Source organism: Eretmochelys imbricata, chromosome 3 (assembly GCF_965152235.1).
Source record: "Eretmochelys imbricata isolate rEreImb1 chromosome 3, rEreImb1.hap1, whole genome shotgun sequence".
NCBI classification, from domain to species: Eukaryota; Metazoa; Chordata; order Testudines; family Cheloniidae; genus Eretmochelys; species Eretmochelys imbricata.
In genome coordinates this window covers 157,084,306-157,110,194 of record NC_135574.1, presented here as the reverse complement: position 1 = coordinate 157,110,194, position 25,889 = coordinate 157,084,306, and the positions used below count along the sequence as shown (strand labels likewise).

General features: G+C 43.8%; 1 protein-coding gene across 3 annotated transcripts in view; it reads left to right on the top strand.

The window, feature by feature from the left end:
* Positions 1 to 25,889, top strand: part of COQ8A (coenzyme Q8A) — a 97,422-nt gene that overhangs the window by 634 nt on the left and 70,899 nt on the right. The window contains exons 1-2 of one of the 3 annotated variants that reach the window (XM_077813664.1): positions 14,560 to 14,699; positions 15,455 to 15,627. The exons of 1 other annotated variant lie outside the window; for it this stretch is intronic. The gene's annotated coding sequence lies outside the window, so the exon portion shown is untranslated. Of the gene's footprint in view, positions 1 to 14,559; positions 14,700 to 15,454; positions 15,628 to 25,889 lie in introns of those variants that run through there. One more of the 3 variants, XM_077813663.1, reaches the window with a different exon arrangement.

The window sequence follows — 25,889 nt, the reverse complement described above, 5'->3', positions numbered from 1 at the left end:
CGAAGTGGATTGGGGCATTCTGGTCACTTCTGCTTCGTTCCCCACCTAGCAGAGAGACTGAAGGGTCTGTCCAGGGGAAAACTGCTGGTGAAGGTGGCTGATAAAACTCCAGCAGCTTCACTTGCAGATGTTGAAGGGTCTCCTTGTTACTTGGAGCATTTACCGCATCATTCAAAAGAGGGCGGGAGGTCTGTTGAGTCTATTGACCTGTCACCTTTTACCACTTGCTGCTGTCTGCTTCAGGGACGTTTTGAAGGGCCAATGTTGCACTGAAATCAGGTTTGTGATGCCTTTTGTCCATGTATAATATACCTTAAGCAGCAGCAAAGCCATAAACGAAGCTGGCATTGAGGGATGTTTACAATGCTGCTGTGCCACCTCTTAGTTAAGTCTCTCCAAGTGCTTTATGACCATATGTTAATTTAAGGCCCCTGACAACCCATATGAGCTCAGTGCTATTATCCCCATTTTCAGATGAGGAAACGGAGGCACAAAGGGTGTAAGATATTTGCTCACTGTAGCATGGTGTGTCACTGGCAAGGCCAGAGAGAGAAGCCAGCAGTCTTGATTCCTGCTCCCCTGCTTTAACCCCTAATCATCCAGGCTCCCTTCTACTACTACTAGCAGGGATTAGTTTGACCATATAGTTTGACCACTAAAGTAAAAAGTCTACAACTCAAAACAAAGCTCCCAGTCAATTCCGTCTTACTCTTCTCAACCACATGATCTGTAATTTAATAACACAGACTATTCCTAATATTCTGTTTGCTTCTAATTTCATCTGCATTTTAAATTGAATTTGGGTAAGTTGTTTTCTTGATTTCCTGTTTTCTTCAATTTCTGGACTTAAACAGCTATTGGAACTAGAGATACCCTAGGATCACCACCAGAGGGCAGCACGTCTATAGCAAATGGCACCAACCATTTTAAAAGATCATTTTTAGGACCCTACCAAATTCAAAGACCATTTTGGTCAATTTCACGGTCATAGGATTTAAACAATTATAAATTGCATTATTTCAGATATTTAAATGTGAAATTTCACAGTGTTGTAACTATAGGGGTCCTGACCGAAAAGGCAGTTGGGGGGGAGGGGGTGTGTGCGCCAGGTTATTGTAAGGGGCGGGGGCGTCTCGGAATTGCCACGCTTTCTTCTGTGCCCCTGCTGGTGGTGGCGGCAGCACTGCCTTCAGAGCTGGATGGCTAGAGAGTAGTAGCTACTGCCAGGGAGCCCAGCTCTGAGCACCAGCACAGAAGGATGGCATGGTGTGGTATTTGTTACCCTTACTCGGCCAGCAGCCACCCTTCTCCGGCCACCCAGCTCTGAAGGCAGCACAGAAGTAAGGGTGGCGATACCATGATCTCCCCCTGCCCCCTACAATAACTTTGCAACCCTTCTTTTGGGTCAGGACCTCCTGTATGAGAAATGCTGGTCTCCCCCATGAAATCTGTTTACTATAAGGTAAAAGCACACAAGACCAGATTTCACGGTCCATGACACGTTTGTCACAGCCGTGAATTTGGTAGTACCCTAATCACTTGGCTCTCCCTTCATACAACTTTTTTTTTTCTCTCCTGCTGAGGTTAAAGCCTTTTGAACCTCCCCTATTGCAACAAGATAGCAGGCCAACTTTGGTTTCCAAACATTCCAGAGTTCTGGCACAGCTGGGGACAGATATGTGAGCTGATTCTGGTGGAAACTGTTTAAAATGTGCAGCCAGCCACAGTTCTGGCTGCATGTGCTGGGATATTGCACAGATTTTAATTTTTGGTTGTGGGTGTGGCTTGCTTTTCTTTTTAAGCAAAGCTTGAAGGCCCTGCCAACTCCTGCTGTAAGTTAAAGGAGCCTCAAGTTTTCTAATGTGCATTCTGCTCTCCAGGGGTCCTGTAGGTTCAGGGAAGCAAAACAGTAGCCACAGTGCTTTGTGCTCTGTTCACACCCCTGGCCTGTCCCCTTCTCCTTTCCCCAATATGCCCCATAGGCAGGTGTTGGGGACACCCCTTATACTAGCTGTTGATGGGCCAGGAGCCCCCCTGTGCTTTGTGGCTCCTCTATGGAGTGGTGAAAGGGGCCTTTTGTAACTGCCTAGGCCCAGTATGTGTTAATGAGGAAGAGTGGTAGTTCAGTTTAATAAGGACTTTTTAACATGTAATAGAGGTAGGAGGTTTTGTGTCCTTACCAAATTTCTCACCTAAGTAACTTACGTGGCTCCCATTACTACACACCTCACAATCCTTAATGTCTTTATCCTCACCCCACACCTGTGAGATAGGGCAGTACTCTTATCCCCATTCTTCAGAGAGTTCCTAAGTGACTTGCTCAAAGTCATGCAGGAAATCTGTGTCAGAGCAGGGAATAGAACCGGTGTCTCAGGCGAAGGCCCTGAAGGCTAGGTCATACTTCCTCTTATGCCTCATCCTTTACTATGGCCTTACTGTCATGCATCTCATATTGTGCCCTAAGTCAAGCTGCTGTGCATGCTCTGGGTACTGAAGGAGTTAACCAAGTCTAAGTAGTGGGTTGTTTATCTTCCACAACATACCGCATGTTTAACTGTTTTGACTGGTGCCAGTAAGTGCATGGTTTGTCTGCATGGCTGAAGGTGTCCATGCTCAGCACTATTTATGGTATAATAAAAAAAGATATAAATAGACGGAGGCTTTGAAATGATGGCAGCTGGAGTCCTTTATAGCTGAGCTAGGTACAGGGCCAAGCAGCTGCAGTGGAAGTTTCCCAAAACTGGGAGGTGCATATGTCAACTGCAGCCTGGACGAAGTAGCAGCTCCTGAGGCCATGTCAGGGTTAAGCTCGTGCAGAAATAGTGTAACCTGTATGATCCCAGCATTCCAGGGATGTGCAAAATGAATAAGCCATGTAAGCCACAGCGATTAGAAGGGGGCACAGCAGGAATAGCAACTAAGTAGAGGCTAACAGACCCCCATGCTCAGGACCTGATCCTTGACTCACTTACATCAGTGTAAATAAGGAGTAACTCCACGGTTGTTCCTAATTCCAATGGAGTAAAACCATTGGCATTGGAACAATTTGTATAGTGGGAGTGCTGAAAGCCATTGATCAAAACTAATTCCTGTTTATGATAGAAACCACTTCAAGCCCGGGGTACTGCAGCACCAGAATCCCCTCTAGTTCCAGCATCCTTGAGTAAAACCAATGCATGTGAGAGGGGAATCAGGTCATGTCCTTTAACATATCCCACATCATCCACAACTCTTCCAAGGCTAAACTCAGACCTGCTGCAGCTCCCAGTGAAGTCAGGGGGAATTACATCTCTTTACAGAAGGGTCTAATTTTGTTGCCCACAAAATATCAAATTGGTGTAAATCACACACAGGAGTCACCAGATAATTGTGAGTTAACAGGATTTTTTGCCACTTATGCCACCCCATAATTCATGCCAGTATTTGGTTGTGGGTCAGGAAAGTACCATACCACCTTTTAGTGCTGAATTTATTTTATTCACATTTAAATAAAAATCTCTCCAAGGCTCAAGGTGCCCTGAGATCAAATTAGCAGCACAATGAAATAATTCAAACAGGAACTCAGCCAGCTACGCACAGAGAGTCATTTCCAGCCTTTCATCATGCTAGGAAGCATGTGTCAGCCCTCTCCAAAAACCCTATCAAACATGGCTTTTGCAGTGTGCCTGGAAGATTGACATTTTGGGCTACATTGAACCCAAAATAATTAGTAACTAAGAATCATGGATTGTGTGATCTTTTTAAAAACAAACACCCCCACCTCCATCCCCCCCATGATTTGTCATTGTGTGATTCCGGTGGGTGGGTAGGTAGGTAGGTGAATAAGATGGCGAACATATCAGTCAGTTTCAGAGAATGTTTAGTGCTGCCAAGTCAAACTCTGGGTCATACAGGAAGCTAACACAGAGCACGAGTGCTCAGCAGCCTTGCTCTGGCCACACAAAGGCTTAGAGCAATGGACTCCCAGTGAGATATTCATTTCCCTGTCTGGAAAGATTTCAAGGTTTTTAAAAAAAAAAAAAAAGGCTGAAGACCTATAAAGGTCAGTTCTGAAGTGACAGTTCCTTTATCTAGATTAGCCCACTGTTACCAGCGCACATGCAAAGTTCAATGGACTTAAACAAGGCTGGGGAAATAAAGGTTATTTAGGGCATGAAACAATGCCAAGACACCTGATTTTTTAAACTGTTTCCAGGAGTTTTGCCATTTCCCCCATGACCATCCTGTGATTTCTCTAAAGCAATGCCATGATGAATGAGTCCCTTTCCTGGGAGGCTTACTCTGCCCAGCGTTTGAAAGCAGATTTGACCTTTTATGTAGATTAATCTCAAGCAGCCCTATGTGTGGGTTTGTAGTGTGGACAGTGCAGAAATGAATCAGCTTGCAATGTGTAGCCATGGGCTGTCTTTTGAGAGAAGTGAGTGCAAGGTGGTACCTTGGGCCTGTCCCACCTTGAGCCATTGGAGGCTAGACACCCAAGATGATCTGTCATGGTCCCTTCCAGTCCTGCAATTATATGATTCTATGGAAAAGTCTGGGATCCATAAGGAGGGTGAAATTACACTATTTACAGGTAGTTCCTCAAAAATCAGACCCTGAGGGCAGAGTCTTTTTCAGAAAAGCAACTAGGGAGAGCTTTACGGTTAAACTAATAGCTTGCACTTCCCTACTGACTTTCATCCGAGGCTGTCAAAGGATCAAGCTTCATAACAGCAGTGTGAGGCAGAGGATTATCACTCAGCCCTGTTGTACAGATCTGATAAGTTAAATGGTTTGCTCAAGGTCCCAGGGTGAGTCTGTGGCAGAACCTAGATATGCTGACTCCTATGCTTGTGTCTTAAACTCAGGGCCAGTCATTCTTTTTCAGTGTCTTTAGTTTGCTGTTGAGCTCTTTTTTGGCTGGCTGATGTGTGTCTGAGCTCAGCCAGAGATTTGACACTAATTGGTATTTATCTGCACAAATACAAACATGGAGGTAGAGCCCTATGGCTGAATTAAACAGCCTTCCCTGACTGACCTCAGGAATGGACCATCCGCTACCAAACAGCAGTAAAAGGGCCTTGTATAGCTCAAATGTGCAGATATTGCCTATTGTCCACCCCCAAAGGACTGGCTACTGGTAATGGGCCAATCACTGGTACTGAGCTGAATTCTCCCCAAACTGTGAACCCCTGACAGACTAGTGACTTGCACCTAGAGCACGTCCATTTAAATTTAAACATTCCAGCATTTCAGTCTGTTAGAGGGACAGAAGCTCATTTCCATGAAGTTGTCCCCTCTCAGCTGGCTCTGCTGCCAGTATCATGAGAGAAGCCCAGACGTTCACCATCGGGGCAGCCTGCTTACAGAGAGCAACCTTCAGCAATGTAGAAGAAAACACATTATCTTATGAATAATACTTTCAGATTGGAGTAATGCATCCCCAGTGCTTCTCACCCTCCAGCGGTAATAATTTAGAATGAATCTCTGGGAGTGGGTAGTAAACTACTGAGAGCCAGTGCAGCTGGGGTCTAACCAGCCCCAATTTCTAAGAACCTGGATCCGGTAGGATTGTCCACCTTTTCCTCGTTATTGGTAACAAGCCTCTGAACAAACCTGACACAAAGCCAGAATGTAAGACCTCCCCTTGCTTTTATGTAACTTGGCACAATGGTGGTTCTTCAGTATGCATCAATGTGGATACCACTGTTGATGTGCATGCATTTCATGCACAAGGCCAGGGGAGTTCTTTTACCTAGCAGTGTCTGTTGGGACCATCCAAGCTCCCTGTGCTTCCTTTTGCTCTCATATGAGGGCATAAATGACAGGGCAGACACCAGCCTTCCTCATTTCCCTCTGACCCCCCCCCCCCAGACATGTTGGGTAGGGAGCTACCTAAATTAGCCAGTGGGAGACACTGACACCATTGGTGTGTGCTGTGCTAAGCCCCACCCCAGCTTGGAGATAGGCACCTAAATCCAGGCTGGAGCCTGCCTCTGCTTAGCACTCCATGAATGGGAACCAGCTGCCTAAGACGGTTCTTTGGGAATGAGTTAGGCACTGTAGGATAAATATAAAATTAAAGAATTAAAGTTAGTTTAAGTTTGGTTAAGGAAATATATATGTGTTGTAAAGAAAGGTTCTGACTAGCAAGTAGAAGGAAGGCCTTGAAAACAATAAATTATAAGGCCAGATGATATAAAGTAGGGAGGATGTCTGGTTCAAAGATTAACTAACTGGATAAGGGGAAGTTTCTATAAAGTAGGCCTCTGACCAACAGGGGTGACTACAGATGGTTTTAAATCAAACAGTGAATCTGTCTTAAAATGAGCTAACACAGCCCTTCCAATCCACACAGCAGTGGCAAAGCCTGTGTGAACCCAGGTGCAATGGGAAACTGTCGCACAGCTAAAAGGAGGGGAGTAAATGCCTTGGGAAGAAAGGAGGTTGTAACCCTTATCTGGATTAAGACAGGAAATAAGGGTGAATTGTCTCAGATTGGTTGCTGAAGTCAGTAATTGGCAATTACATCACTTGTTAGTTAAAGGGTATAAAAAGTAAACTCTTAAAGGGGTCACTGCTAATATCTGACCACTTTAGAGCAGACTAATATGGGTCTGAGCATCCTTGTGGTTCACAGATTTATAAGTATCTTGATAAAATGCTTATAAATGTTTTGTTAATGTTTGGATGTAGTGAGTTGCTTATTAGTTAGACTTTTTTAGGCATTTTTAGAGTAACTGCATAAAAGTACCATTTGGCTTTGGATTTAATAAAGGAATTTACAATTTCCCATATTAATAATTTCAAATTTCAATTTCAAATATTAATAATTCCAACGGGCACCTGTTTTGATCCCATACAAAACAGCCAGTGGGTTGGGAGCCAGAGGAGGCAGCAGGGGTCAGGGATATCAAAATACAAGTTTGACCAGGATGCCATTTTCCCTAAGGCCACTGAGCAATGGGATATTCTGATGTATTCTCCCACAGTCGCTCCTGTTGAAACTGTTCCACTGTGGATAAATAATGAAAGAGTGACTGGAGCAGGGAGACAGGACATAGGGTCTCTCACCTCCCATCCTAATCCCTGGACTACAGAGTTATTTTCTTACATACATACATACTCTCTCTCTCTCCCCACATGCCTATTTTACTACTAGGGGAATTCTGTGCCACTGCGCATGTGTGGAATTCATGTCCCCTCGCAGCATTTTGTTTGTCTCTTCAGAAAATACATTCTGCAGTCATTTACCAGGGACTGCTGTGGTTCCAGAACAGAAGGCAGCTGCTCCTGGGTGGGAGCAGTGAGCTGCAGATAGGGAGGAGAAAAGGCTGCATTCCTCACAGCGCCCTGATTGCAGAGCCAGGTGAGGAGATATGGGGGGGAGGGGACAGACAGAGTGGGGCACATGAGGCTGCTGGGAGGTCACAAACTGGGGTTTGGAAGGGCTAGTGGGGGGGACAGACTGGGGCGGGGGCTGAATGGAAGTAGGGGTGTAGGGCCACATGGGGCTGGGGGAAGAAGGGGCTGAGTGGGGGTGCAGGGCCACATGGGGACAGGGAAGGGGGTGACTGAGTGGGAGTGCAGGGACAGAGGAGGAGGGGTGGCTGAATGAGGGTGCAGGGAAACATGCGGTGGGGGAAGGAAGTGAATGAGTGGGGCTGCAGGGACACATGGAGACGGGCAGATGTGTCTGACTGAATGACAGAGGTTAAGGGTCTGCATGGGAGAGGCTTCCAAACTCCCTAACTGTTCCTCAGCTTCCCCCCACACTCCAGTGATGCAAGCAGAAATCATTTCTTGCTGGAACTGCACTCATAGGAGGGACACAAGGAGGCACGTGACCCTTAATGTGACTCCTCCCCAGCCCGGGACCCCACACTCTCGCTATCCCCTCCAATAACCCCCCTTACCTGTCTAAAATTTTATAATTGCATCTGTTGAACAGATGTAGTTGTAAAATGATGCTTTGGGCCCCTGGTGCCACCTGTACTTCCAGGTGTCATTGAGGATCCAGCAGCACCCCAAATTGAAAACTTTTAAATGAAAGAAGGATAGGAAGGACAATCGCTCAACTTTCCCTTAACACACTGAGTGCCTCCCTAATGTCCAAACTAAGCTTCTGCCAGCTTACCTTTATCTAAGTATTGCTCTCCACCAGGCACTAGGAAAGCAAAGATGCTGCACCATCTGGATTTGATGGAAAAGAGACATAGAACTGTGTGTGCCTTGTACATCTTGATATAACTACAGCCCAAATTGTTTTATTATTTTCCTCAACATGACATACAGGAGGGGCAATCAAAATCAGCCTGGCAGAACGTGCCTGAGAACTGTCTCTGGACAGATAAGCAATTGATTAAAATCACGTTCTCTGATCTCTTGGGGCCAAATCCTGTTCCCATTGAGTTCAAAAGGAGTTTTGCTATTAAGTTCAATGGGAACAGGCTTTGACATTTGGAGAGGAAAGAACAAAACCACTCAAGCAAGGGCTATGTTGCTTATACCACAGGTATCAAAGCCTGCTGACTCATTTGAGAAAGTCAGCAGACCTCTGATCTTTGCAGATTTCTCCCTTGCAATGGACAATCAATGAGGCTAGAACAGTTTCTGTACCATATCCAACTCATAAATCCATCTGCAAGGAAATATGAAGGCTCCAGATTATCTTAAAGTCCACAGTCCCTTGGTTAGAATGCTCCCATTAGTATATGTTCATAGTCCAGAGGCCGGAGCAGGAAAGAGGCAAAATGGAGATGTTTCCAGGACAGGGTCTTTTCGCTTCTGCCAAGTAGAAGGAAAATCTGTTCTCACTGTGAAAGATGGTGTTTGGAGTCACATGGGCAAGTTATATGTCTATCGCCTCCACCCATATTCTAGTTAGAATGTTCACAAAAAGTCCATTAGGTGTAGACAGGTGTCTTCCAGGGTCCATTGTGAGCTAAGTGTTCCTGAGTGGGCCATTCAATTTGACTTGTCCCTTCATGTGCTGGCTAAATACCTTGTGGGCATTACCACAGGAGCAAACTGAGTAAACACAGCTAATATTCATAACTTCAGATACCAAGATGAATACACATACATAGAAATAGCATAATCATAAGTACTAGCTATTTCACATACATGACTCTTCCCAAAAGAGATTCTGAAAAATCACACTACATGTCTGAGACCCTATGTGCCAGCACCATGCCCCACTGGAGTTTTGTCATCTGTTATGTAACAACAGGGATGGAGCCAGTTACATGACTCTGTTTAGCCTAAAAGGACAAGATTGATTTTTAGCTGTTCAGGTGTCACTGCACCTTTAGTCAGTGAGGGCATACTGACTGGCACACAATCAGGTTAAAGGGCTTCAGTGTTCCTTTGCAGTTAACTTTTTAATGTTCATAAACCTGGCATGTGCTGAGGTGGTTTAAAGCATAACACAGGTTTTTAGGTATGCAAATCTGTGAACCTCTGCTGCTTTGAGATTTTGTTGTTTATTTATTTTTGCTGGTCATAATATGGGAGGGTATCCTCTCTGCCCTCTGCTCATTAGATTATGTATGTGTCTTGTAGCACTCTTCTGAACACCAGTTGGAAGGAATTTTTTTTTTTCAGTAAGTGTGGACTGATGCTTTTCTCTTAGAAGGCATGTAATTTTTTCAGGCACACACTGATTAATACAGAAAACAATTGGGGCTATTAAACTTTCTTCAAATTCCATAGAAAATTAAGTTTGACTATATTTCCCAGTACTTTGATGAAATGGGTGTTTGTATATACAGATATCAACATGCTTAACTACTCACTTTCCCCTAAAATGTAGTATTTCAGTCTGTTTATACGGAATATGGGAGTTGGGTGAGGAGCTATTTCAGCACATGTATGACTTATTAAAAGACAAATTTTAAGTAGAACTGTATCCTAAACTGCATTATCGTAGGGTACCCAAACATTGCATTGCAATGGGAGATTCAACTTCCTTTAGAGGAACAGAACAGACTCCTGAAACTCTTACCACAAAAGTGGTCCACAGTCATGTAAATAGTCCCGTTGTCTTCACTAGGATTGATTAAAGGTTTACAGGATTAGGTTCCAAATTAGTAAATTTTTCTGGATGAAACTGACAATGCCTGAGCTGTCAGATCAGGAGCTTCATTCGAATAAAGGTGGGCAGATGTGTGATAAGTCTTGGGTCCATTGCTAAGATGAGGAACATATTTTCAGCAAAGTTCCTGGCAGATTCCTGAGGCAGCTGGTTTAAGTCCATCAGTGTCTGGCATTATAATCTTCACTTACAGTTCTCTCACCTACGAAGCTGGAAAATGAGGCATTTGTTTCCTATGTTTTGCTGCTCTAGTTCCAGTTAACAAAATGCATGTTAGACTAGTTTGGCTGCAAAGAAGAGTTCTGTGTACGCTGGGGACAACACCTGATTCCCATCAGGCTGCAGAACTGGACTGATATCAGAATCCAAACATCCTCTGGTCAGTGCAAGCAGAGGCATTCCTCTAATGATCTGGACTTGATGTGACGCAGTATGAATGTCATGGATAATTCAGACCAATGGGGAGAAACAGAATCAAAAACACTTTTTAAACACACACCCTACCCCCCTCTTGAGGACTCCTGACCATCTTAACAACGCAATACGTATACTAACAAACTTAAACAAAACCTTTGTGCGGTTAAAATCATATAAAGAATGAATGCCCTCCCTAGCCATGATATGTTCCTTTATGGAGGTGGGGAGGAGCTAGCCCCAAGTCTTTCCGGTACCCCCAGTACCCACTAAAAATCTTTTGCCGGTAGTGCATGCTGGAGGGTACTGCCCTACTTGCACTCCTCCCCCCGCAACCAAAAAAACCCCCACTGTTCCATACTTTTCCCACCCACACCTAACAACCCTTCAGATTCACTCCCAGGTTCCTTCCCAGCAATGACTTCCCTCTTCCTCAGCTCCTGTATTACCCAAGACTCCTTGCCCAAGCCTTTGCACTGCTTCTGAGGGGTGTGGGAAATACATTTCTGTATTGTAGTTAAAAAATGAATTATGACTCAAAGTTCTGTATTAATATGCCTAGTAAGGAATCTATTTGTCAAAAAACATTTCCTGAATCTTTTTGGTTGTCTGTATTGTTAAAGACATACTTGCTGACAGGTATTTACCAAAATAATTGAAACTGGTGTTGTGTTGTTTTGACAAATAAAATATGCAGATTTTTAAAATACTGTGGGCAGAATTTTTAACTTTTTGGCACAGAATTCCTCCAGGAGTACTATTTAAGTATTTATCCACGGTGGAACAGTCGCTGGGCCAGAAACTCACAGGGCATAACAAAATCAGGAGGTATTCTCTGTGCCTTGCACAATAAGTAAGAAAGATTCTTCAGGGGAACTCAGATGACATAGGGTAGGCAACCTTTCCAACAAAGGGAGATGCCTCCTTTTCATAGAACTGGCACCCAAATTCAGTATAACAGTAGGCTAAATTAAGATAAATAGCCATTTAAAGGAAGAATTCTTTACTCTCACCTAGAATAAATATTTCAGATAATATTTCTGATACAGAAAATATTGTGGAATTAATCTTAAACAAGAGATGTGAATATTGACAATAAAAAAAGGTTAGAAATCTTCAGACAAAGCTCTTCAGGACAGGGATCATATAGAACTATAAATCTGTACAACACCTAATACAAAGGGGATCCGGTTTTGATCCATCTGGTTGAAGATGTCATGTTTGTCTACTCAGTTTCAGAGTCACAACTATTTTAGATTTCAGAGTAACAGCCATGTTAGTCTGTATTCGCAAAAAGAAAAGGAGTACTTGTGGCACCTTAGAGACTAACCAATTTATTTGAGCATGAGCTTTCGTGAGCTACAGCTCACTTCATCAGATGCATACCGTGGAAACTGCAGCAGACATTATATACACACAGAGATCATGAAACAATACCTCCTCCCACCCCACTGTCCTGCTGGTAATAGCTTATCTAAAGTGATCATCAAGTTGGGCCATTTCCAGCACAAATCCAGATTTTCTCACACTCCACCCCTCCCCCCCCACACAAACTCACTCTCCTGCTGGTAATAGCCCATCCAATTTTAGATACAGTCTGTACATAGGGTAGTCTATCCTCTATGGTGTAGTTCAAATCCAGCCCCCCCTGGCACTGGCTGAAACTTGTTACCCCATGCACACGGTGAGTTAAATGTTTTATAGGTCTCTGTTCAGTTCCTAGTGGACAAAGCACACCAATATAACTGGCAATCTGAGCATGGATTAACTGGATATACAAACTGATTTATTCTTAATAAACTCAGCGACAATATGCAACCCTTCTAAAATGCTTTACATGTTCCAAAGATTATCCAGTTAATCCTCATACCACCAGTGCCAAGTAGATTTATAAATATAATCCCTATTTTAAAGATAGGGAGACTGAGGCAAAGAGGCCAGGAGCCTCAAAGCTATTTAGGTACTCAGCTCCCATTGAGATCAATGGGAGCTAGGCACCAAACTACCTTTGAAGATCTGGGCTAGAGAAACTAACACCAACATTTTCTAATATGGATGCCTAAAGTTAAATAGCTGCCTACATGTGGATGAAGGTAATTTACAGAGGTGCTGAGCACTGCATCTCCCACTGATTTAAATTCAAGTACTGATATGTAAATTTAGGGGCTTATCTTTATGCAATTGCATTTGAAAATCTGGTCACATAAAGTTGCTGACAAATGTTGGATAAAAACCAGTTATTTTTAAAGTAACAGATTTTAAAATATAAATATTTAAAATGATTTTTTAATTTAAATTAAAAACATCTCTTTTAAAAAATAAACCTATTTAAAGTGATTTAAATTAATTAAAATACTAAGCAATGTTTGCTGCCAACCAGACTATGAAGAAAGTATTTATTTATTTTTATTAACACCCCTCCTGCCCCCCAGCAACTTTGAAACACCAGTTACTGGAGCCAGTGCTTTGGAAATATTTTTTGTGTGTGTATGATTCTATTTGCAATATATATCCACACACCTTGACAATGGTAATGATTTTATATTTTAAAAGTTGACTTTTAAAAAATTGCTATTTACAGTAATGCAGTCAATAGCAATCTTCCTGGTACAGATAGCACCACAAAATGATATTCCTCCTATAGCTTGGTGCTTGCTTGGACAATGATTGGTATATTGCTCCTTTTACAGCTTCTCTGTTGAAATTCATCTGTTAGTTGGCATGTCTCATGTCTGCCGGTTTGTTTAATAAACTGTTAGCCTCCAGGCCCATGTCATGTATATAGCAGAAATGTTGCAATTCCATGCTCTTCCTTTCCTTTCTGACAGTTTTGCCAAAAGAATTACCTTAGTCTGTCCTAGATTAACAAAGTAACGCTCTCAAAACAAGACAGGCAGACATTTACATCCATGTCTCCCTGGCCGATAGTTACACTCCCCATCCGTATAGAGTAGGTGGACATCCCCACTTTATGCCCACTGTAGTGACATCCCTAACATTGCCATTTCTTCTCCAGTCCCAGTTACTCCTTGGTATATCTTGCCTCAATGTCATCCACATGCACTGACATCCCCCTATCACTGCCATTCTGGTGCTGATTTTTACCCCCTCTCCCCTATTCACTCCTCAGTCTTTTTCCCTTCTCCCAAGAGTAGACCAATTGTACATGCGAATCTCAGCTGTTTGTACCTCACGATATTACCCCAGGCACTATATGAACGTGTAAGATGAACACAGGTATAAGCTAGGCCTGGTCTACACTGGAAAGATGTATAAGCATTATTCAGCAGGTGTGCAGCGAGCTCCATCCCTGCTTTCACTAGTGACACCTGCCTTTTTACCACTTTGCTCTCTCACCCTCGCTGCACTGATCTAGAATAACAGAATTTCCCCCCGTTTCAATCCATCCATAGGCTCTGTCTACATTTCAGCATGTCCCAGGGACCGGCTGACCAGCACCCTGTCCTCTCGACCTGCTGCTCAGGGGGGTAAAAACACCAGCAGCGGGGCTAGACTAGAGCGCTTGCTACCAGCGGGGGGGTCGAGGAGGGAGATGCCCGGGCGTTACTGCTGGTGGTGGGGGATCGCCTCGCCTACACACGTAGCCGGAAATGCAGAGCCCGGGGGGCGGAGCGGGAGAAGCACTGGCTCGCAGCAAAGTCCCCGGCTCCCCCTGTCCGGCCCCACGCCTGTGGCAGGGGCGGGACGCGGTCAGAGAGCGAGCCCTGCACACGCGGCAGCGGCACAGGGGCGGCAGCTCCCGGCCGTGCAGAGGGTTTGGGGAACGAGGGAGTGAGGGTGGGCTGCAGGCGCCAATAGTTCGCAGTTGCATGCGGTGACCGCCCCCCGCCCACCCAGGCGGCAGCCCTGCAGCCTCCTGCCAGCAGCCAGGGAGGCCCGCAGCAGAGCGGGGATTCAGCCAGCACCGCCTCCCCATTGGCTGGGGCTGCCCCCGCCCCTTCCCCCTATTGGCGGAAACGCGGGGCGCACGGGCCCAGCACGCTCCGCTGGGAGTGGCTGGGGGCCGCCTCGCGCTCCCCCCAAGCCGCTGCGCCGGGGAGGTGGTTGCAGCGGAGCCAATGGGCGCGCGGGGTGGGGGCGGGGCTGCGCCTGGCCTGGCGCCGACAAGTTGGTAAACAAGCCCCGCGCCGCATGGGGCGGATGGGCAGGCGCGCGCGGCGGAGTCGGACGTGGCGTTGTGCGGGGGCAGGTAAACGGACGTCGCCCTTTCCCTCCGGGGCGGTTGTTTGGGGGATGTCTCCTCGCAGGGGGCGAGCGGTTGGGGGAGGGGAGGAGTTGTGCCCCACCCCCGCTCAGCTTCGGCATCCGCCTCTTCTGCCCCGCAGCCGCGGGGGGAGGGGTGCGTAGCCCTTCGCTGTGGGGGTGCCTGGGCCGTGCGGCTGTTACCCCCCTCGTCCCTCCTCCGGGCGGCCCTCCGGCCGCTGCAGCCGCGGGCGCGCCCTTGACGCCGCTCTCCCGTTGCTGCGGCCGCTCCCCGCCCCGGGCCTCCTGGTTCCATCGGCTTTTTCATTTCGTGCCGTGGCTTCGCAGCGTCCTGGGCCCGCGGTGGCGGGTACGTGGCTGCGGGGCTTGGGGCGGCTCTGTGCCAAGTGCACCTCCGGGCTTTGCCAGGCAGGCGGGAGCCTCTGCGGGGAAATCTAGCGTGCGTGGCCGTGAGGGTAACGAGTTAAGCACTGGGCGGGTAAAAGCAGCAAAGCTCCATCAAGACCGAAAAGGTGGCCTTATCATGAGGCTGCAAACAGCAGACGCCAGGAAAAGGGGGGGCGGGACGGGACCCAAAGCCAGTAATGTACATCCACAGCCATGGGTCTTCAAATTATATCGAACGTAAGTGGGAACATGTTCTAGCGCCGCAAACAGTCATGGTGGGAAACCTTGAATTCCTCCAGATTCACAGAGTACCCTTTCGCAGACATACGTGATTTTTTTCTCTTCCCTTTGCAGCGGCTCTGCTCCCTTTCCAGTCCTCCTCCTTTTCCTTTGTGCCTCCTGTACAATTCAGTTGGTGTGGGGTCTGTTTGACCTTTGAGTGTTCTGGGGGCCTGATCCTACACATCGCTGACCTCTGTTCCTGGTTCTGAGCACCCTCAGATCTCCTTGACTTCAATGCTCCTTGAGTACACACAAGATCTTGTTCTTAGTCTTGATGGCTGTCTGAACTGTATTTTAGTGTAGAAAGAAACTTTACCTTACTGGGGCCATAATAAAGTATGACTAGTGCCACGAGTGGTGTTCTGAAGCCTTTGTGTTGTAGCCACTTGGCCAATTTTGACTTGTTTCTGGGGTTATCCAGTGTGGTACTAGTGGCCCTGGGGCTGGTAGTCTGCAACTGTGATATGTCAGTTAGAGATTTGTAATGGAAATAAGATATCTAAGGGTTAAACTTTTTTCTTCTATTGGGTGTGTATCCAAGTAGAAGCAAACAGATTCTGATATGGCTTTATGGAAATGAGACTTGGAAAAATAAAACAAACACCAATCAACATTAGTTCAGAGCTCTTCATTTTAGAAGAGTGATGATTAAAGAACTGGGTTAATGTGCAGCATTAGCAATATATATCATTTGCCTCTTTATTAGGTAGAGGCTGAGAAATTATGACCATAAACAGTATTTAAAGCTATCATTTTTGACTGATTGCTAGTGGTAAAAAGGACCACACTTGGATATTGGACCTTAATGCATAGTGTTGCTTAACATGTAATACAATTCAGAATTTGCTTAATGTTGGGCTTTTTGTATGATGCATTCCTTATACACATACACACACACACACACACACACACACACACACTGTTAAATCGGTTTATGAGGTTAACCTTTGGGTTTGGGGCTCTATCTATGAGGTGCTGACTTCTGTTGCATGTGTTCAGCAGGGTTGGGGGGTGATCTTATTGTAAAGATCCTAGTGAAAAATGGCTTTTTTTTCCCCTGTGGGAGATGGTTGTCCAATTAAAAGAAGCTTGTATATTCAGCCTAATTCCTCACATCTTCTTTTTGGGGAAAGAGGAGAATCTGCTATCTCACTTCATATAGTATATGTTCTGGCACATTACCATTGTCACCACTATAGAAACTTGAACTTGCATCTCCTGCTGCATAAGTGTAGCAGGGAGCCTTAGAAACCAGCCTATTTGAGGGTCATGATGTAACTTGATGAAGAAACTGATCCCTCCTTTGAATGATTCAGTGTAACAAGTTGCAAAGAGATGTAAAAAAATAATTACTTTGTATTGGTGTCTGTTAGTTGGTTTAATGTGTCTTCAGACCAAAATGTGAATGAAAATGTAGGCCATTCAGTATTTATAAAACTTTCAAGAAAAATAATCCTATTTCATATACAAAGAATCTACATTTCTTTGGGATCTGTTATCTTGTGTAACAAAAATAAGCAGGAATTAATAGACCTACACTGATTTCTTCTGATAACCTTTTCAAAGGCGTTTTGGATATAGATTGTTTGCACTGTTGTTGTATCCATGTTCGTCCAGAATATTAGAGACAAGATGGGTGAGGTAATATCTTTTTATTTGACCAACTTCTGTTGGTGAAAGAAACAAGCATTTGAGCTTGCACACACAGGTGGTGGTCAGGTCACTAATTTGGATGTAGACCAGGGGTGAGCAAACTTTTTGGCCTGAGGGCCACATCAGGGTTGCAAAACTGTATGGAGGGCCGGGTAGGGAAGTCTGTGCCTCCCCAAACAGCCTGGCCTCTGTCCCCTATCCGCCCCTGCCCACTTCCCACCTTCTCACTGCCCCCCTCAAACTTCTGACCCATCCAACAACCCCTGCTCCTTGTCCCCTGACCGCCCACCCCCGGGACCCCCCTCCACCCCTGTTCCCTGTCCCCTGACTGACCTGACCCCTATCCACACCCCTGACAGGTCCCCCGGGACACTCACGCCTATCCAACTCCCACTCTTCACTGTCCCCTGACTTCCCCCTGGGATCCTCTGCCCCTTATCCAACCACCCCGCTCCTAGCCCCCTTACCATGCTGCTCAGAGCAGCAGGAGCTCGCAGCTGCCTGGCCGGAGCCAGCCATGTGCCCAGGGGCTGGGAGCTCAAGGGCTGGGCAGGACGGCCCGGCCGGACCGTAGTTTGCCCACCTCTGATTTAGACTGATTTTGTTTGCTCAGGGTTTACTTGAACTATAAACATTCGGATAAATGGATTGAAGTGCTAGCTATATTCACAATAGTTATTGACAGTCTATTCTAAACTGCTGAAATCTATGCTGCTGAGGCTGAGTATACACTTAAAATGCCATGGTGACCGCTGCTGTTACACTGAAATGCAGACACTCACTACAGTGGTGGGAGGGGTTCTCCTGTCACTATTGTTAATCCACTTCCCTTAGGTGCCATGTCTAGCACTGTCTACACCAGCATTTAGGTTGGCTTAACTATGCCACTCTCAGGTATGGATTTTTTGCATCCTTGGGTGACATAGCTGGATCGACTTAAGTTTTCGGTGTAGACTAGCCTGTTGTGACAAATACAGTTGAGTTTTTTAAATGATTTTTACTTGATAGTCTCTGATTGTCCTTAAAATATGTGTTATACAGTACCTTAAGTCTTCTGCCTTTCAGTAGCAGCCTTATGGAAAGTGTTTTGTACTCTTGGGTTCTTTAACTTTGCTGGGATGCAGTTCTTCAGTATTTTACAGTGCCCAGCAGTGAGCATTGGATTAGGTTTTAAGTATTGAATCCAAAAACCCAAAATTATTACTTCGGTATGGCATAGTGCTTGAGTATCATTGACTGCAGGATAAAAGAATTATCAGGTAGACTAGAAACATCCTGAGATGGAAAAGTTAATGACAAAGTGGTATTTGTCTCAGTATAAACAAAATTCAGTGGTGTTTCTTGATTTGTCCTTGATATAGCAGGTTCTTTGACTGCTGCTGTTTCTGAGAAGATTGATGGAACAGTTTAACTGAAACTGATATAGTTACCACTGTGTGATTTTTAATTACTATCAGAGCAAACAACTCAAATTTCTTTTAATATGTCACAGATGCTGTTTCTTTTACACTTTGTGTTTACTAGCAGTGATTTTGTAACCTTGAAAGCTCAGATAAAACCTGATTGTAGTAATTCATAGTACATTGTCCTCAGATATGCAGGAGAAAAATGGGTGACCTTCAGGGCTATAGCACAAAGGGCAAGTGGCAAGCAGTTTCTGCTTTGTTAAAATAGTGTGATAAGGACTAGAAAAGGTCAAAAGAGAAGGAGAGTTCTTTGTTTACCCTTTGACCACTAGTCACTTCGTTTTGTTACTACTAAGAAGAACTGTATGTATATACAATAAGACTTCCAGCTACTCTGTGCTATGCAATGCAGTAGGGAGTGTTTCATTTGCAGTATTTAAAAGCAGACTAAAAATAGCCAAGTTTGAATGTGTGCAAAATGAGGAGAATTTTTTGGGGGCTTGCAGTCCTTCAAAATAGCCCTCCAAAAGGCAGGTGGCAGTCTGTTATTTCTTATCTTTTATTGGACCAGCTTCTGTTGGTGAGAGAGACAAGCCAACAGAAATTGGTCCAATAAAATATATTACCTCACCCACCTTGTCTCTTGAATATCCTGGGACTAAGGTGGCTACAACAACACTGCATATTTCTTATTATGTCTGTCAGGTTGTGTGCTTTTTCTTCTTGATGTTAACTCTTGTTGAGGATTTGTAGAAAGTGACTGAGGGAGAATAGTTGGATCACTGCATTGTAGTTTCCCCAGAATTACCTAGCTGGTAGTTCACACAAAATTTGTTAGTAGCTATTGGGTCAAGTTCATTGTGGGTGTCACTCTGACTTCAGTAAAGTGGCACCAAGGATGGCTGTGGTCCAGTGTGTCTTCATGACCTGTTGTGTTAGTGTAGAATTCTTCTGTCAACCTACCTGCTACCTCTCAGGGAGGTGGATTACCTATGCCAATGGAAGAACTCCTCCTGTTGGCGTAGGCACTGTGGCAGCGCAGCTGTGCTTCTGTGGCATTTTAAGTGTAGATAAACCTCTACTTTGTAAATGATATGAAACTCTAGCAGATTGCATTTAGACAAATTGACTTTGTCTTGAGCCAAGTTAAGATGTGACATGGCATGCAGTTTTGCCCTCTCTGCCCATAACCATGTGTCACTCGCCCCCCCTTTTTTTAAGGCTTTTGTTTTTTAATTGAGGGATAATCAGTGAACAGATGCATGTTGGTCTGCGTGAGAAAGATATTTAAATTATTTATAGAGCACCTCAAATGTGCAAGGCACTTTACAGAACATAGAAAACAGATGCTCTGAAGAACTGTTAGGTTTTATGATTACAGAACTTCTTGTTTAGAAATGTTATAACTTAAATTTTGGGTTTTTTTGAATTGTTTACCTAACCGAATCAGAGTTTATAAGTAACTACCACCCCTGAGAAAGTGTGGAGATCCAACAACTTAAGCTAGTCACCCTAGAATATAACCGTTGAAACATAAAGATAAAGGTCTGCACATCACCCTTAGAACATACAGATTCAGTACATGCAGACACAATGTGTATAGTCTGCATGCACTTGAGACAGTCATGGGGCTGTTTTGGGGTGCTAAAGGATGATGCTGATGTACAGTCAACGTAGAGTTCTTCCTGTGTTCATGTCTCTCCCTGCCCTTCCTTTGCCCCTGCTGTTACTCCATTTTCTATGCCCAATTTAGGGCTTAATTTATTCAGTCTCACTGCTGTAGTTGGATCGCCTCAGCTGTGTCATCTTCTCCCATCCCTTACCTGGGTCTCCTACCTGTGGCTCTGGCATGCTCTAATAACCTCTCATCCAGTATTTGTAACTTTCATACAGCTTCTGTTGTCTTCATTGTGGCAAATCCCAGCACACTGTGACATAAGACAGGTTTCAGAGTAGCAGCTGTGTTAGTCTGTATCCACAAAAAGAAAAGGAGGACTTGTGGCACCTTAGAGACTAACAAATGTATTTGACCATAAGCATCTGATGCATCTGATGAAGTGAGCTGTAGCTCACGAAAGCTTATACTCAAATACATTTGTTAGTCTCTAAGGTGCCACAAGTACTCCTTTTCTTTTTGTGACATGAGTACATGTACATAAGGATCAGGGCTGTGAGAAGGGTGGAAGAGAAAAACTGTGGTGAGAAAGAAAACTAAGAGCAAAATGAGAATTTCTTTATATCTTTTTTGTTTTTAAGGCACTCTCTGGAAATAAAGACTCCACAAGAGACAGTCATCTGAATTAATCATATGTTTTATGCATATGGGCAAAGCTTATATTGATTGCGGGTGCATAGAAGGGAGGAGGCACAATTATAAACTCAACCTTTTTGAATATTTTAGAATTCCAAGACAGGAGTTTTTCAGTCTTGGCAAATGAGCAGTGAGATTCTGTGCTATGTTTCTTGGAGGTGCAGCATACAGCTTGCGGCTCAGAGGAAAGAGGCATTGGAACACAAATGTAGCTTTTTGCCATTTTGGCAGCCTTTGTATTCTGGGCTGCTCCTGGGGCCAAAATAATTCCTGGTGTAAAGTAAACAGCCCTGGAATTATTCTAAATTAGAGCAGTCCATCCTAGGCTACCCATGAGCAGTGACACTGACCAGAAGTCCTGTAGCCCTACCTGCTGTAGACCTAACTGTTGCACTGGAGCTTGTGAAGAGGCCTGCAATGCCTGCCGTTGGGGAGTTCTCCCCTGGCCACTATAGCAGTTTTACAGCAATATGTAAACTATTTTGGTATTAATACATAGCACTGAAGCTCTCTGTCTTCCAAGTGTTTTGTGCACGCTAATGCTCAAGACACCCCTGTGATTATATTCGTATAAATGAACAGGGAAACTAAGACAGAGAGGTTAACTAACTTGTCCAAGGTAAATATCAGAGCTGGAATTGGCACACAGGAATTTCTGGTTCCAGTAGACCAGATTTCCTCCTCTAAAAAGATGAAATTTGAGTATTTAGTTGGGCATTAAAACTGTGACTTATTTGACATGCAGGACCCTTAAGGCTTCCTTTTGACATAGCTCTATATCCTATGCTTATGGTAATAAAGAGAACTTGTAGCAAAAACAGAACTGTACATTTATTGTAGGAGCTAGGACTCCAGTTTGCTAACGGGCCTTTAAATAGGCAGCAGATCTTGTATGAATTATAAGAGGCTAAATTTGAACTTAATCCTAGTTTATAGGGCAAGTCTGGTTAGATATATGTACCTCCTGGATCGATAGTGAGAGGCTGGGGTAGCTGACCTTCTGTTCAGAATCATGATAGGATTATCTTCACCACATGGGCAGAGAATGTGTGCACTCCTATGAGTCCCACGCAGTATGTGCATGTAGGGCAGATGACTATATAAATTAGTAATGTATGATAAGGTGTGTGGCTCTATCTTGTATGTCTGAGGGGTGTAGGCACAAGATCAAAAACGAAGTATCTTCCTACATCTGGTAAATCTAGGTGCCTGGTGCAGCTGCACATGACGTATAACTGCTCTTCATAAGTTACAGAACTCCAACCTGCATAGTTACACCTGATACCTGGGTAGTCAGAGCCTTCAACCAATCAGAGGCTTCCTTTTATAGTACCATTGGTGAAATGGCTAGCAAATTGACCTGTGGTTAATTTTTTGCTCTGTGGGTGGGTTATTACTGTACATTCAGAGATGTATTATCATTAATCACTTCACAGAGGAAAAGCTCCTATTTTCTCAGCAATCTATAAATTGTCTCATGTTACAGGGTATTTATTTCTTGGGTCTGAAGGACTCCAGGCTTGCTTCTGAAGTGTGCGTATAATGTATTAGTTTATAATCCCCATCCAGTACTGGGTGCTTTGTCAAAGTTAAAACTCCCACCAAAAGAGAGCTTCTTATAGTATAATACACAGCCCCCAAAACATGAATTACCAGCTAATTAAGGAAAAATCCCTTGGTTATAAGATGTATCCCACAACTTGGGGTTTGAATGGCCCTTCTGAGCTCTTTGCTACATGTTTGGAATTTAGTACTCTGTAGATATGCAAGTTTCCGTGTTTGCTGAAGATAGGGAACTGAACTTTGATAGACCCTAAGTAGTTGGTAAAGAGATTTTTGTGGCTGGATAGAACTAATTTGCAAGAGATTGTTAAGCAATTTTTATATGAGAGGTTTGTGCTCTTAGCTTTATTTGAAATGTAGCTCCTGGGCTCAGTAAGCAGATCTTTCTCTTGAAACTGTCTTTCATTTGAAACAAAAATTAATTGAGACATTATGGAACAATTTCAATCAGCAGTGGTTTATAAAAAATCATTATTTTTGGATGTAAATTATGGTGTCTGAAGCCTTTGTTCTCTTAAATTCTAGGATGCATAACTGACAAATGCAGAATAAAATCTTCATTTTTGTATAACTTTGCCTTAAATGTTACTGAAGGGACATAACTTGAAATCTGGTCAGTGTCAGCAAATGTGATAGTTTCAGATGCTATTCCTGGGTCCCCCTTCAAATCTATGTGGTTTTGCAGTTGTACTTTCCAATTTTTTAACGTATTCCCTTCCCTGTAGCTGCATGAAAGAGCCACAAAAACAGTGGAAACTGATGAAAGACTGTCTTGCAAACACATGTGAGTAACTTTAATCATGTGAGTAGTCCCATTTAACTCATTGAGTAAAGTTACACATATGAGTTTGTAAAATTGAAGCCTTACTTTCCTATACAGTGGAAAGTGAATCAGACTATATATTTCAGCGAACTGAAGAAATAGGAAAAATATGCTGTTTTTTCCCCCTAATCTTTGGTGCTCTCTACAACAGTAATAGGTGCCTAGATACTACGGTGACAGCCATATAACTACCTAGATAGAAAGACTTTCAGGCCAGAATGTTTTTTTCTTTGTTTTTTTTAAATTGGAAGTGCCTGTTTAAAGTGATAAACCTTTCCAGTGCCCACACACCACTTCAGTGTAGCTAGAAATTATAGTTATTGGGTAGGGGAATAGGCAGTTGATACACAATAGTGCTCCCTAAGACTTATAGGGACAGACTGATTGCTTGAGAAATTAAATTATTGGCCCCACTATGCAATAGAGTGCTGTGACACACAGCCTTTGTCCTGTTCTCGGCAGAATTGCTATTTCGTTATTGGGTTAGGACTGCTTTCTTGGTGGTGGTGAAGTTCCTAAAATGTGTGGTGAAGTTCTGGCTGTTGAATCACAAAATGGTACAAATGGTTTTGTTGGTAAACATACAATTACAGTATATGAGGCCAGTTGGAAAGTGAGGTCAGTCCTCCTTAATGGAACGAATCAAAGCTTGTGAGGCATGACTGGTCCAGATTTCAGGTGAAGGGCTCCTACCTTTTAGAAGGGAAGGGGAATAGATTGCTTGTGATAGCCTCCTATCTTCTTGCCTGGGGAAGCTGCTGCTGCTGCAGGGCCCAACTGATGTGTGAGATTCATACAACTTGTTTTATGGATTCCTGGAGAAACTGAGAATAGCTTCAAACTTTATCTTTGCAAAATAGTCTATTTTAAAATCTTGATTAGAACAATAGAAGCACAAAACTATTCATGTGTCTTCCCAGTGTGAAACTTTGAACTTGGGGAAACAAATGTTTGTGATGCATGGGCCAAATTCTGTGTTGATTTACACACCTACTGAAATCAAATGAGTTACACCAGATTTGTCCCAGTGGAACTGAGAGCAGAGTTTGGGCTGTAGAACTTGTATTAGCAGGGTACGTGCAGTGTGTCAGGAGGTACTGAGTGCAGTAAGTGGCCTATAATGAAGTGAATGCAGTCTCGCATTAGTATCTTAATTGATGCAAGTGAATTATTTCTAGATCCCTGACCAGGGTAGAAAGAGGTTTAATCTATTCCGGGCACTTCGACCATGACTGTTTTTGCATGTCCCCAGACAATGTCTGACCTAATCCGAATGAAGTAAATAAAACTGTCAGTCTAGAACATTCATTTTGCACTGATGTATCTGTGCCTAAAATAAAGTAGACTGCACACTCACTCAATGTCCAAAGCCAGCATCAGACTTTTTTTTAACCCCTATATTGTGTTTCAAGCCATGTATGGGGAAAACTGCTTGTGCAGGCTTCCTAGCCAGCCTGTACTAGTCAAAATGAGCACTAATCTTGAAATTTTGGGGAAGGAGAATGAGTTCTAGCTGTATTTGATGTTGCTTCAGTTTTAAATGTCACTGGTAAATTTGTGCAAGGATGTTTAAAAATGTTCTGTAGGTTAATTAAATTGTACGTCAGGGCCATCCTGCAAATATACCATGACTCCTAAAATAGAACTCATTGGCTCTAAAACCAGTCAGTTCTTTAAACAAACCTTGTTGGGGGTTTTAGTCTATTATATAAAATCCTGCTCTTTTTATTGACTGATTTGATTCCTTTCTTGAAGAGGAAATGGCCATCCTCCCGTAAGTGTTACTGTTTCTTGTGTTCCTTGCTCAGTTGAGATTTGGATGAGTCTGGACACAAGAAAGCCAGTTAACGAGAACACGCTTCTAAGGAGGGCAGGGTGTTCTGCTATGTGGGGTGTAGGGGGGAGGGTGTAGGTGTGCAGAACTTGGCTGTAGGCTGTAAATGAAACTGCCACTAGTGTAATATGGAAGGGTGGACATGGAATCAGATGTACAAGGAGAAGTAGAAATCTTGATGTAAAGCACTCTGTAAGAGCTTGGTATTATTTATTTCCAGATTGTAGCCGGCTACACTTAATTCATGGTCACACAAGGAGTTTATTGATTAAACTACTGCTTGTGCATTGTCTCAGTTAGCATTTTTCTCCAAAATAACTACTGCTGCTACCACTAGTGGAGTTCCAATACTGGTTGCCATTGGGGAGACTATCATAGATTAAAGAAAAGGAGTACTTGTGGCACCTTAGAGACTAACTGATTTATTTGAGCATAAGCTTTCGTGAGCTACAGCTCACTTCAGAAGTGAGCTGTAGCTCACGAAAGCTTATGCTCAAATAAATTGGTTAGTCTCTAAGGTGCCACAAGTACTCCTTTCTTTTTGCGAATACAGACTAACACGGCTGTTACTCTGAAACCTATCATAGATTAGTTTCCAGCATCCCTAGTCTCTTCTTGTTTGGATTAGATAACAGTGGCTGCAATGACGGTAAATTTGGAAAAAAAACTGTAATGTAGACCCAGGTCTGGTCTACATTTAAAAATTACGGTGACATAGTTACTGTGCTCAGGGGTGTGAAGAATCCACACCCCGAGCTCTATAGCTGTGCAGTCCTAATATCTGGTGTAGATGGAGCTAGGTTGACAGAATGCTACTATCACTTGGAGAGGTGGAGTTTCTACAGTGACAGAAAAATCTCTTCTGTTGCTGTAGTCTCTGTCTGCACTACAGGACTACAGTAGCTTAGTTCTGTGGC